General features: G+C 45.9%; 1 pseudogene; it reads left to right on the plus strand.

Annotated features, from left to right (window-relative positions):
- Window positions 1-400: 400 nt before the first annotated feature.
- Window positions 401-517, plus strand: LOC126263812 (5S ribosomal RNA; annotated as a pseudogene).
- Window positions 518-14,046: the final 13,529 nt, after the last annotated feature.

Here is a 14,046-nt window from a genome sequence, read left to right on the forward strand (position 1 = left end):
TAATGTTGGGCAGAGTGCAAGTGTGTCTGAACACACAGTCCACCGAACACACCTAATCACAGGCCTCTGCAGCCGGTGACTCATGCATGTGCAAATGTTAACACCGCGGCATCGGCAACTACGACTGAAATAAGCACGTGGCCATCGGCACTGGAAACCACGTCCAGACGTCGTCGGGTTACACATATCGGACGTCGTAGGCTGGGATGACTGGTACAGTAGCAAGGCGTTGCATGATCTGATCAATTCCTGTACCTTTTCCGTAATGCCGATGGGGGGACGCGAATCCGTCGCCTTCCAGGGCAACAGCTCATTGACACTGTACTGTGGGACGGATGCAAGCAGGCTGCGTCTCCGCTATGCTCTGGGGAACATTCACGTGGGTGTCCATGGGTCCAGTGGCAACGGCCTTACCGCAGTGGATACACCGGTTCCCGTGAGATCACCGAAGTTAAGCGCTGTCGGGCGTGGCTGGCACTTGGATGGGTGACCATCCAGCCGCCATGTGCTGTTGCCATTTTTCGGGGTGCACTCAGCCTCGTGATGCCAATTGAGGAGCTACTCGACCGAATAGTAGCGGCTCCGGTCAAAGAAAACCATCACAACGACCGGGAGAGCGGTGTGCTCACCACACGCCCCTCCTATCCGCATCCTCAACTGAGGATGACACGGCGGTCGGATGGTCCCGATGGGCCACTTGTGGCCTGAAGACGGAGTGCTTTTTTTGTGCTATGGGTCCAGTGGAGCTCGAGTAAGGCACCATGATGGCCAAGCAATATCGTACACTGGTTGCAGACCATGTTCGCCCCTTCATAACTGTCATATTTCTTGACAGTGTGGCATTTTTCAAAAAGGTGATGTGCCGTGTGACAAGGCCTGGACTGTGATGGAGTGTTTCGAGAAACACGGTGGCGAGTTCCAATTGATGTGCTGGCGCCCCAACTCGCCAGATCTGAACCCGATTAAACACAGCTGGGATGTGTATTTGCACCAGAGCTGATCCCTCCCCGGAAGTTTCAGCAATTACGTGACTTGTGGTGCCAACTCCCTCCAGCGACTTACCAAGGACTCGTTCCTTCCATATCGCGACGCGTCACCGCTGTTATCCGTACCAAAGGTGGACATACTGGCTGTTATATAGGTGGCCGTAATATTCTGGCTCATCAGTTTGTGTGTTTTGTATGGATTTGCATTATGCTTTTAAGTGAACAGATTCTGGAAAAGGAAATAAAATGCTTCAGTTAGGCTGAAGAACTTACACATACACGACTTTAAAGTAGCAAGACCGCCACCAAAATGACAGACAAACAAAACACAGACAGTGTGGGTATTTCTCTTTCCCCCGGTAAAAGATGCGTTAAATTGGTTACCCTGCATCCTTCAGCAGACAGCCACTCTGTTATATGCCTTGCAGACCGATAAAAGACAAGATAAAGGAGGAAACATGATGTTCAAATGTGTGTGAATTCCTGAGGGATCCAACTGCTGAGGTCATCGGTCCCTAGACTTACACACTACTTAAACTAACTTATGCTAGGGACAACACACACACACACGCCCGAGGGAGGACTCGAACCTCCGGCGGGAGGGGCCGCGCAGTCCGCGACATGGCGCCTCAAACCGCGTGGCCACTCCGCGAGGCGGAAACATGATAATATAGGATGTCATTATATAAATATTGGTATGTACGAGGGCGGTTCAGAAAGTAACCTCCGATTGGTCACAGTGCGGGTTGTGGGGGGAGTAGCGACGCCATCTGTGCGTTCACGCACTCAACAGGTCAGTGGGCATCAAGCCGTGGTCGAGTGAACGTCGTACCTGCGCTAGTTTAGTTTTTGTGGCAGTTTGAAATGTGTGCTGCAATAGAAAACCCCGCCAAATGTGAAGTGCGTGCTGTCATAAGGTTTTTACAGCCAAAGGATATTCTGCAGCAGCTATTCATCGTGAGATTTGTGCCGTGTACGGACCAAGAGTTATGAGTGAAGGAGTTGTCCGTGAATGGGTACGTTTATTTAAAAGTGGACGAGAAAACGTTCATGATGAAGAGAGGAGTGGTAGACCATCATTGGTGACTGACGAACTCGTTCAGACAGTTGATGCAAAAGTTCGTGAAAATCGACGTTTCTCAATGTCGGAGTTGTCTACTGGTTTTCCACAGATTTCTAAGACTCTCTTGTACGAGATAGTGACAGCAAGATTGGGTTACCGTAAGTTCTGTGCACGATGGGTGCCCAAAATTCTTACCGACCACCACAAAACTCAAAGAATGGCCTCTGCATTAGACTTTCTGTCACGTTATGAGGACGAAGGAGAACCGTTGTTAAACAGAATGGTGACCGGTGACGAAACCTGGATTAAGTACGTGAACCCTGAGAGAAAAGAACAATCAAAGCTGTGGGCACATTCAAATACGCCTACCAAACCAAGAAAAGCCTCGCAAGATTTTTCTGCCAGAAAACTGATGGCAACGGAGTTTTGGGATGCCAAAGGGGTGTTGTTGGTTGAATTCATGGAACGTGGTACGACCATTAATCAAGACGTGTACTGTGAAACAATAAAAAAGTTACGACGGGCTATACAGAACAAACGCCGTGGTATGCTGACTTCCGGTATAGTTTTTTTTGCACGATAACGCCCGTCCTCACTCTGCTCGCAGAACAACGGCCCTTCTTGAGTCCTTCAAGTGGAACGTTATCAACCATCCACCTTACAGCCCAGACCTGGCGCCAAGTGATTATCACCTCTTCATGCATTTGAAGAAATGGCTCGGGTCACAGCGGTTTGATGACGACGAAGAGCTCAAAGATGCGGTCACACGCTGGCTCCAGGCACAAGCGGGTGATTTTTATGCAGAAGGAATTTCAAAGCTTGTGAAGAGATACGATAAGTGCCTCAATCGCTATGGAGACTATGTAGAAAAATAGTGCAAAGATGTAGTTGTAAGATGTATATATTAAAATATTTTTATTTAACTTGGTGTATTTTTTTTAAATCAACCGGAGGTTACTTTCTGAACGGCCCTCGTATTACACAGGATGGGTAAGGAAATACTTGTACATAGCACGTAAAGTTTCTGATGCAGAACACAGCTTAGCTGCATCTAAATTAATGGATTTATATCAGTCGCACTGCTCGGTCCGGCTGGGCGAATTTGAAAAAGTACACCACGGACACAAGGTTCAGCAAATGAAACGGGAAAAAAATAAAATTGGTCAAATGACTTATGAAACGATTTTACAGAGACCTTTTTATGAAGGTAGGTTAGGACTGCACTGGCAACATGCTATCTTGGGTCCTGTAAGTTGTACAACTTACATGAGAGTTCGACGACACCACTCATAACACGTCATAGCTCTAACACTGCTGTACAAATAACCAGATATCCGACACAGTGGTAGTCTTGTTGTTTAGACAGTGTCAGTCCGTGCTATGGTGACAGCTCGTAGGCCTGTATGACGATGACGAATAAAATCTGGCAACGTTTGTGCGCCTCGGAGCTTCCACTCATGCAGCAGAACCGGGAGTCATCTGAAAACAAGACCTGGTGCCATTCCTGTGTCCAGCGCCGCCACCGCGTCAAGGGGACTCGGAACAGGCGTCTGAGGATGACAGTCTCTGCTAATCCAAATGGCGTCACGCTCTACATCTTGTGGAAAACAAGTCCTTTTCCGTGACTCAAAGAACGTGATATCGCTGTACGATTCTGCACAGCCTATCGAATAATATGTTCTCTCGGGCACGAATTGTCTGGAACTGTTGAGACGGTGTCTGGCGTTAACTGTCAGCCTCCTGAAACCACCAAGTCTACATTCGCATGACAGTCGTGAGATCTTGACCAATGCGACCAGTAATATCGACAGACTGGGAAAGTTGCCTACATCGTACCGGCTCTTAATCTGCAGCACTGCTATAAAATTCGCAACTCTTGTACTACCAGAAGTTTAGAGCGGCGTCAGATTCGAGCTTGCCAGCTGAGTAAAAGACCGTCTGAAGACAGCTTGATTTTTTTGTAGTTTTCATCTAAGCTTCCGTTTACGACGCGAATCTAATTGCTGTTGTAGGTAAATGGCAACGTGATGTTTTGTTTTTAGGTGAATATATATGAAATAACCTTGGTCTTGAGACAACCATGTATCTTCATTCGTTGTGGTTCGTTTTTAAGAAACTGACATAGAGGAAATGGCGTTTCGTGCAATGTACCGCTGTAAGTTTCCGGTTTTTTACCGGTGCACTTTAAGAAACTTGCTCGTATGCTCAGCTTCGAAAAATTTGTTTAGCATTACTAGCGAAATATAATGTCTAGAAATAATGTGGGGAATTTTCTAATGCGTTCTTTATCCTAATTTTTTAATTAAATAATTACTTTGTATTACTGTATGTAAACAAAAAGTCTTTACGGAAAGTGGAGCAGAGATAAGCACTTAACTGTAACAGTATGTCTAAGTGAGTATCATCGATTAGATGAATGTGCCCACTTACACAATGTCCCAAAGTCATCGATTTATAGGTATGCTGAAAACTTAAAAAAAGCAAACGGGTGTATAACAATTTTAGGTCGTAATAAATTGTTTCCAAAAGAAGTTGAAAAACAAATTCGAAGAGCAGATTCTTTGATCTGAAGAGATGATGCTCGGTTTAAGTATGTCAGATGAAATAATCTTGCCAAACTGCCTATTGGCTTCTGTCTCGGGTTCTTCGGCCGACGTTCATCTAATGATTTTTCTGACGTTTCGCCAGCACGAGTGGCTGACATTGTCAAAGCTTCACCCTCCATTGCCGGTGGTGAACTGGAGCCGAGCTCGCGGGCGCAGACTATATGTACCTGGCGCGCCGTCTTCTCTGCCGGCGGACATACAGAGAAACCTGCGCAACACAGAAGCCCTACCACCTCGGCTGTATGGATTACCCAAGATCCATAAGAACAACGTTCCACTGAGACCGATCGTTAGCGCTCCTGGATCACCGACATATAAGCTGGCAAAACACTTGCCCTCTCTGCTCCAACCACACGTGGGGAAGACCGACACATACATTAAGGACTCAGGACATTTCATTGAGAAGCTGAAGAAACTGAAACTTGCACCAAACGACATCCTGGTCAGCTTTGATGTTGTTTCGTTATTTACGAAAGTGCCACTCAGTGACGCTCTGGAGCACATCGGTTCCATTTTCCCGCTAGACATCAGAAAGCTCTTCCATGCATGTCTCACCACGAGCTATTTCACGTGGAATGGCGACTTCTACGAACAGCTGGAAGGCGTCGCCATGGGTAGTCCTCTCAGTCCAGTGGTGGCCAACTTCTTCATGGAACAATTCGAAGCACAGGCACTGGACTCGGCGACTTGCAAACCTAAGGTGTGGTACAGGTACGTCGATGATACTTTCGTGGTGTGGAGCCATGGTGAATAACAGCTCGGTGACTTCCTAAGACACTTGAACAGCCTCCATGCCAACATAACATTTACCATGGAAGTAGAAAAGGACAAGAAACTGCCATTTCTAGATGTGCTGGTCACAAGGGACGGCGAAAACCTGGGACACAGCGTGTATCGAAAACCGACTCACACGGACCGATACCTGCACAAACTGTCAAACCACCACCCGAGCCAGAAAAGGGGCATGATTAGTACGCTCGTAACGAGAGCAGGACGAATATGTGAGCCGCAACACCTCAAACGAGAAATGCAACACCTGGAAACAGTCCTGAGGAGCAATGGGTACTCCACAAATTATATTAGAAGTGTAACTGAGCCAAACACTCGGCGAAGTAAGTAACCAGAAAAAGAAATGTCGGGTACGGCCTTTCTGCCATACATTCCCAGGGTGACGGACAGAATCGGCCGTATATTGCGCAAACATGGCGTAAAGACGATCTTCAAACCGACAAGGAAGATCAAAGAGTGTCTTAGATCGGCGAAGGAGAAAAGAGACCCACTTGCAATGTCGAGAATATACCGCATACCATGCACATGCGGAAAAGTTTATGTCGGGATGACTGGACGATCCATTAACACCAGGATCAAGGAGCATAAGCGACATTGCAGGTTGGGGCAGGTGGAGAAATCGGCCGTGGCAGAACACGCACTGAATGAGACCGACCACGTAATAAAATTCGCCGACACGGAAGTTCTGGCTGTAGAGAACCACTATCACACGCGCTTGTTCAGAGAAGCTGTAGAAATACAAAAACACGCGAACAGTTTGAACAAGAAAGAGTAAAGCCTTAAGGTCAACGGATCCTGGCTTCCCGTACTGCAGCGAACGACCGTCGCAGGTAGCAAGAGGAGAACCGCACCGGAAATGACCGCGGAGAAGCCCTTGGACGTTGGCGCGCCAGGTACATATAGTCTGCGCCCGCGAGCTCGGCTCCAGTTCACCACCGGCAATGGAGGGTGAAGCTTTGACAATGCCAGCCACTCGTGCTGGCGAAACGTCAGAAAAATCATTAAATGAACGTCGGCCGAAGAACCCGAGACAGAAGCCAATAGGCAGTTTGTCAACAAGTGGCCACGAAAGCCTCAACAATTTTGAAATAATCTTGCGTTTAACATTGCAGAAAAAAAACGGATTGCCCCATTATTTCAATGCAGAACAAGCCATGGCAGGTAACAACCAGTCCTTCGCATTTATGACCCGGCATCCGAAGCTGGCGCACAGACAATTTGTGGCCACATCGACGTCAAGAGGCGGAGGATCTACAAAGAATGAGCCTATGAATTTTTTAACTTACTCTAAAGCCTTTGCGACAAGCATAAATTAAATACCACCAGAATTTTCGATGTAGATGATAGTGGCTTCTCGATCGCATAAAAGAAAAATCATAAAATTCTGGCACTCAATGGGAAGAAGACGGTCGGAGTGGTTTCTAGCGGAGAGGGGGGCACCAACAAGCCGATGGTATGCTGCGCCAGTGCTGTTGGGCAGTACGTGTGTCCAGTGGTGAGTACTGCAGTTGAAGATCGAATGGTAGGAATGATCAGAAGCCTGAAGTGCAAAATGTGTACTCATACAATGTGTGCAGGGGTGGGGAAATGAGAGGAGAAATTCTATTACAATGCCTGCAAATAGTGACGTAAGACCAACATTGTGGAACAGGTCCTCAGACAAGTAGATGCATTTAATCTTCGGTTCATACACCCACTGCTACAGGTTACGGAACTAGGCACCCAATTTGTAACGCTTGCAGATGTTCAGAAAATTAGTATGCTCATTTTTCTCACATTTTGCTGTTCAAGGTTGTAATGGTACTTGAATTACGTAACCATTACGGCACCTCAACTCGACCTCTCGATACCAGCAATATTCTACTGTGTTTCTGTAAAGTAGTTGACATATTTCTGAGACAACATTCAGATTTGATTTCATTAATTTAGAGGTACTTTGATACATCGATATGTTTATATTGCAATGATATTATTCTTATGTGTATTCTTTCTTTTGTCGCTATGATCTTTGACGTACTTGTAACTCTGATTTTTGGGCGCGTAAGCGATTATTAGTTAGTTAGAGAGTCGGACCTTGAGGAAGTCAAGTCTTGGACGTCATGTTGGAAAGACATATTGTAGTCAGCTTATAAAATGCGAACTTTAACAGTGAGGAAGGTGTTTTCAAGTATGTTTTGTATTGTGATGTTTGGTGTGTTACGTGATATTGCAACAAAAGCAATAAAAAGGAAGTGTAACTGATTTTTTTACATCACCATTGTGCTAACTTTCAAAGGTTTAATCTTCAAGAATGGTTTGTGAAACACACCTATAAAACTTTCGAATATAGCAGAACAAAACCTAGGCCTAATTGCATCCGAGCTTGGAATCATCACCACCTAGATTTTCGACGATTCAGTCATGATTTTACAACGAGACCAGCGTGGGAAACACGAAAAGATGCGTGCCTAGTTTATTTATTATTACATGAAATGACTTTATTAACTGTGCCCGAAAATGCAGTATTTAGCAGCGTGAGCAACACCACAATCATGATTAAATTTTGACCTTTGTTGTGGTAGGGTTGTTAGAAGGTAAATTAATTTTGTAACTTGTTGTCTGAAAAAGCACTCCGTCTTCAGGCCACAAGTGGCCCATCGGGACCATCCAACCGCCGTCGTACCATCCTCACCTGAGGATGCGGACAGGAGGGGCGTGTGGTGAGCACACCGCTCTCCCGGTCGTTATGATGGTTTTCTTTGACCGGAGACGCTACTATTCGGTCGAGTAGATCCGCAATTGGCATCAAGAGGCTGAGTGCGCCCCAAAAAATGGTAACAGCGAATGGCGGCCCCGATGGTCACCCATCCAAGTGCCGGCCACGCCCGACAGTGCTTCGGTGATCCACTGCGGCAAGGCCGTTGCCTGCTTGTTGTTAAGGGTATAATAAATAAACTGTCAAAAGTGGTAGAATTTAGGCATCTCTCTCCTACTCGTGGAGGATTTTTCGTCTAACACGAGTAATAACACGAAATTTTCACATACAACTAACATCCAAATGCGATTTCTGAATGAGAAATCCCCTGCGCGTACAAAATGTAGAATGCGTTACGTCTAACTTCATTCTGGGGTTGAGCTGAAACACTATCTTTAGGGAAGTTAATGCCAATTTTATGTCGTATATTCCGCCATGGCCTAGCAATTGTATTGGCAAGCATTGTAGGGGACCGTGACGCTGAAGAGCCGGAGTTGGCCCATCGCTGTAGCGTATGGCGGTCCATGACGTCGTGAGTTCGGACAAGGGCCGACGTTCGAGAGTGGAATGTCCCCCTGGAGACGAGTCACAGCTTCCAGATTTCGTGTGGGCCGCATCATCCGGCAGGACCGATGAGGGTGGGTGGGGGAGGGCGGGATGGTCATGGGGGGTGAGGTGGGGGGGGGGGGGGAAGGGAACAGAGACAGAGACGCGGCGCGTGCGCAACAGGCGTGCGTGTGGGCGCCGTGACGTGAGTCACTGCCTCCCACGCACCGTGGGGAAGGTCAGCGCCGCAGCTTCCGAGGGAAGTGGACGCCGTGAACATCACAGAGAGAGTCTGCAGCTGCTCACGTTCACAACATCGCAAGTAGTTCGGAATCTCCAGCAACACTGTCAAGTCGCAGAATATTACACAGCCTAGCGAAAGAAGTGAAGCACCTACTACGGATGGAGAAAACGAAATGATACTTCACTGGCTGACGGGGTACGTGATTTTATTTCATTGTTTACAAAATCGAGTAAAATTTTAAAAAAACTTGGCGGTAAGAGCCCACTTATAAGCATGACGTTGCACCCCTCTGGCCTGGATGCATGCATTGTATCGTCTCTTGAGGGTAGCTGGCCCACAAATATTGTAACTGGTCCTTGATATCCGGGATACTACCATTGGAACGGAGTTCACATCCGAATTGGTCCACACATGTTCCATTGGGGTTCATGCTGGCCATGCGAGTACCTCAGCGTCAAGCAGATAGTTCATAGAGACACATACCATGTATGGACTATCATCGTTCGGTTGAAAAATGGCAGCACGACACTGTCACAAGAGAAGTATCACATGAGGACGGGGGATATACGAGACGTAGCCTTGTGCCGTCAGAGTTCCTTCAGTGACCAGCTGTGACCTGAAGTCTTAACTGATTGCTCTTCACATCATGTAGCGAGGTGTTACACTGCTGCGCCTCTTCAAACCGCTGGCAGAATGGGCCATATTCGCCGACGGTGGTCTCCTGCGTATGGCAGAATCACGATTCATCTACAGCCCGTAGTCCGTGCTTCGTGGTCACGGCGCAACCAGAGACGCAACCATTTGCGATGTGGTGTTAGAGCTGGAGTCACAAATGGTGGTCATCGAGTTTAGGCTTGTTCTGCGCATCTACGTCACGCGTTCTCCGACAGCCAATGAGAGTTCAGCGGTATACTGAGCCCTCTGCTGTGTTCGTTTCTATGCAGTACGAGCACTAAACGTGATCGTAGCGAATCATTTATGTTTTTTTTTTTTTTTTTTTTTTTTTTTTTTTTTTTTTTTTTTTGCGAGCTGTCACGGTTGATGGTGGTGGTGAGCGACAAATTCTTCACAAGCAAGCGAGAGACAAAATTTTTGGGATATACGCTTTCATCAAGCGCAAGGCACGAGTATGCGCTTACCGCAACTGTCGTTTGGAACCGGTAACAATGAACTCGCTGCCCTCGTCTCGACCTGCGCGAACCGCCGTCGTTCGTGGCTCGGACTATAACGACAGCCTGCCCCAGAGGGCAGTAATTCCGTGTCCCGGCTGCTGCTAGCCTCCGACTAATGGTCCAGGGTGAGACAGAATGCTGCACGAAGTCCATTAGTTGTTTTTGATGGCAAGCGCAGGTGTGTGAAGAGATGAGAAAAGGACACGTAGCACACCATGTTACAGGGATGTTGGTTCCGTGCAGTGCAGCTGGAAAACAGAGAGCTAAAACACTAAGAAGAATCGCTTCTCGGCTTTTGGCAAGATCAATGTGTAGTCTTCTTTATTAATAAATATATTTATTCTATTGAGGTAAAACAAATCTACCCTAATAAAGGATTATTCTGCAACAAGGTCCTAGTAATATTAGTTCTCTTGTTGCTGCAGAAAACAGGATTACGTAATGTCTATTTTAAGAAATGACTGCTAACGCTGTACAGGACTATAACGACAGCCTACCCCAGAGGACAGTAATTCCGTGTCCCGGCTGCTGCTAGCCTCCGACTAATGGTCCAGGATGAGACAGAATGCTGCACGAAGTCCATTAGTTGTTTTTGATGGCAAGCGCAGGTGTGTGAAGAGATGAGAAAAGGACACGTAGCACACCATGTTACAGGGATGTTGGTTCCGTGCAGTGCAGCTGGAAAACAGAGAGCTAAAACACTAAGAAGAATCGCTTCTCGGCTTTTGGCAAGATCAATGTGTAGTCTTCTTTATTAATAAATATATTTCTTCTATTGAGGTAAAACAAATCTACCCTAATAAAGGATTATTCTGCAACAAGGTCCTAGTAATATTAGGTCCCTTGTTGCTGCAGAAAACAGGATTACGTAATGTCTATTTTAAGAAATGACTGCTAACGCTGTACAGGACTATAACGACAGCCTACCCCAGAGGACAGTAATTCCGTGTCCCGGCTGCTGCTAGCCTCCGACTAATGGTCCAGGGTGAGACAGAATGCTGCACGAAGTCCATTAGTTGTTTTTGATGGCAAGCGCAGGTGTGTGAAGAGATGAGAAAAGGACACGTAGCACACCATGTTACAGGGATGTTGGTTCCGTGCAGTGCAGCTGGAAAACAGAGAGCTAAAACACTAAGAAGAATCGCTTCTCGGCTTTTGGCAAGATCAATGTGTAGTCTTCTTTATTAATAAATATATTTCTTCTATTGAGGTAAAACAAATCTACCCTAATAAAGGATTATTCTGCAACAAGGTCCTAGTAATATTAGGTCCCTTGTTGCTGCAGAAAACAGGATTACGTAATGTCTATTTTAAGAAATGACTGCTAACGCTGTACAGGACTATAACGACAGCCTACCCCAGAGGACAGTAATTCCGTGTCCCGGCTGCTGCTAGCCTCCGACTAATGGTCCAGGATGAGACAGAATGCTGCACGAAGTCCATTAGTTGTTTTTGATGGCAAGCGCAGGTGTGTGAAGAGATGAGAAAAGGACACGTAGCACACCATGTTACAGGGATGTTGGTTCCGTGCAGTGCAGCTGGAAAACAGAGAGCTAAAACACTAAGAAGAATCGCTTCTCGGCTTTTGGCAAGATCAATGTGTAGTCTTCTTTATTAATAAATATATTTATTCTATTGAGTTAAAACAAATCTACCCTAATAAAGGATTATTCTGCAACAAGGTCCTAGTAATATTAGGTCCCTTGTTGCTGCAGAAAACAGGATTACGTAATGTCTATTTTAAGAAATGACTGCTAACGCTGTACAGGACTATAACGACAGCCTACCCCAGAGGACAGTAATTCCGTGTCCCGGCTGCTGCTAGCCTCCGACTAATGGTCCAGGATGAGACAAAATGCTGCACGAAGTCCATTAGTTGTTTTTGATGGCAAGCGCAGGTGTGTGAAGAGATGAGAAAAGGACACGTAGCACACCATGTTACAGGGATGTTGGTTCCGTGCAGTGCAGCTGGAAAACTCTGAGAGAAACTCCTCTTGAATGCTGATTGGTACACGGTAAGACGCAGATTACTGGAAACTGGCAACTGTTAGGGAATGATGATAGCTATCTGATATGTGAGGAGAGCTTTTGGGCAGAACATGGACTAAGAAACGGACGACACAAACAGAGACTTTGAAAATCACATCTCCTGTCCGATCGCGTCCAACCCGGTATGGGAAGGACAGATGCTATCACACAGCTGAATGTTGCACGCAAATCTTACACAAGCATTCACAGCTAGCTCGAATAGTCTGGAATTTTTACTTCTCGTGCCCTTTGAACCACATTACGGAAGAACATATCGGGAAAGATTAAAAACTGGACTAATTTTGGTTAAATTTGAGGTGCAAATACTTCTCTGAATATTTGAATTGTGTACACAGGAGGCAGATTTCCCTCTACCAAGAGTATGACGAGGTCTTCCCAATTCTATTCGGTACCTGCTCATCACTTACATGATCTACCCATCTAAGTTTGATAATACCTGCCGGCCGAAGTGGCCGAGCGGTTAAAGGCGCTGCAGTCTGGAACCGCGAGACCGCTACGGTCGCAGGTTCGAATCCTGTCTCGGGCATGGATGTTTGTGATGTCCTTAGGTTAGTTAGGTTTAACTAGTTCTAAGTTCTAGGGGACTAATGGCCTCAGCAGTTGAGTCCCATAGTGCTCAGAGCCATTTGAACCATTTTTTGATAATACCATACATTATTTTTATTTCTTTGTTTAACTGGTTAGCACAGGATGTTCGAGGTACTACCCATTCCAGAGCCGTGATCTCGGCAGCCAACAACCAGGCGAGCTGATAGTGGGTAAGAAATAGTCACAATCGGAAACATCTGGGACGGGATTTCCAGTTGATGCGTCGGCCTCAAAAAAAAGGGAAACCTTCCGAATTCCTTGGCTGCAAACGGTGGGTTGGCGATGATTTTAATTTACTTCTGGGGCAATACGGCCCACATTATAGGAATATGAACATCTAGTGTATGGTTGGGAACTATTTTGTTTTTACACCATTTTTTTTCTTTCATACGGATTTTTCTTTCATCCTCTGCTTCGGTCTAAGCCCACTCATGTTTTCAGATACGCAGCTCGTGCAATATTTTTGTAGTTGCATATTAAATGTGCCACTTTTCACAAATGTGTGAAACATTTTCAAATAATAATATGTGAAAGTTTTCTACGTGTCTTTGCACAGATAAAACAAAGGGACTGATATAAAAGGGAAAAAAGTATAAACGATGCTCAATGTATGCAATTTTACTTTGTTCCGACCTTGGTAAAAAGTATGAGTTTCCAGGAACAAACAGCAAAAGCGATTATTTCGAACCTGCCGACGTAAAAAGTAACTTAAATCCGCTGCATCTGAGAGCCATCCATATATCTGAACTATTCGACGCGAAAGACTTGCTTTTCGCTAGTGTTAGTAGAGTAATTTAAAGTTGTCAACCGGAGACGATGAAAAATAAAAATATTACTGTGCTGCATGTCTGTATTGACATAAAATCACCTTTTGAAGATTGATACGTAAGACTTGGATACGTGGGACATCAGCTGGGATATTGAGAAACTGGTGTTTCCTGTTTTCCTGTACAACAACACAAGGAATAAGTGAACACGCAGTTCCATGAAATACCGTCTACTTTCTTCTTAGGGAGGCAAATTAATGATTTAATTTAAAGCATCGGCTTCGATCGATGACGGCATCAGCATGGCTTGATGTCTCACAACATCGCACATTTAATTGCATGACAGTACACAGGTATTTCACTCATACACTCCTGGAAATGGAAAAAAGAACACATTGACACCGGTGTGTCAGACCCACCATACTTGCTCCGGACACTGCGAGAGGGCTGTACAAGCAATGATCACACGCACGGCACAGCGGACACACCAGGAACCGCGGTG

This window comes from Schistocerca nitens, chromosome 6, assembly GCF_023898315.1.
Source record: "Schistocerca nitens isolate TAMUIC-IGC-003100 chromosome 6, iqSchNite1.1, whole genome shotgun sequence".
Classification (NCBI taxonomy): domain Eukaryota; kingdom Metazoa; phylum Arthropoda; class Insecta; order Orthoptera; family Acrididae; genus Schistocerca; species Schistocerca nitens.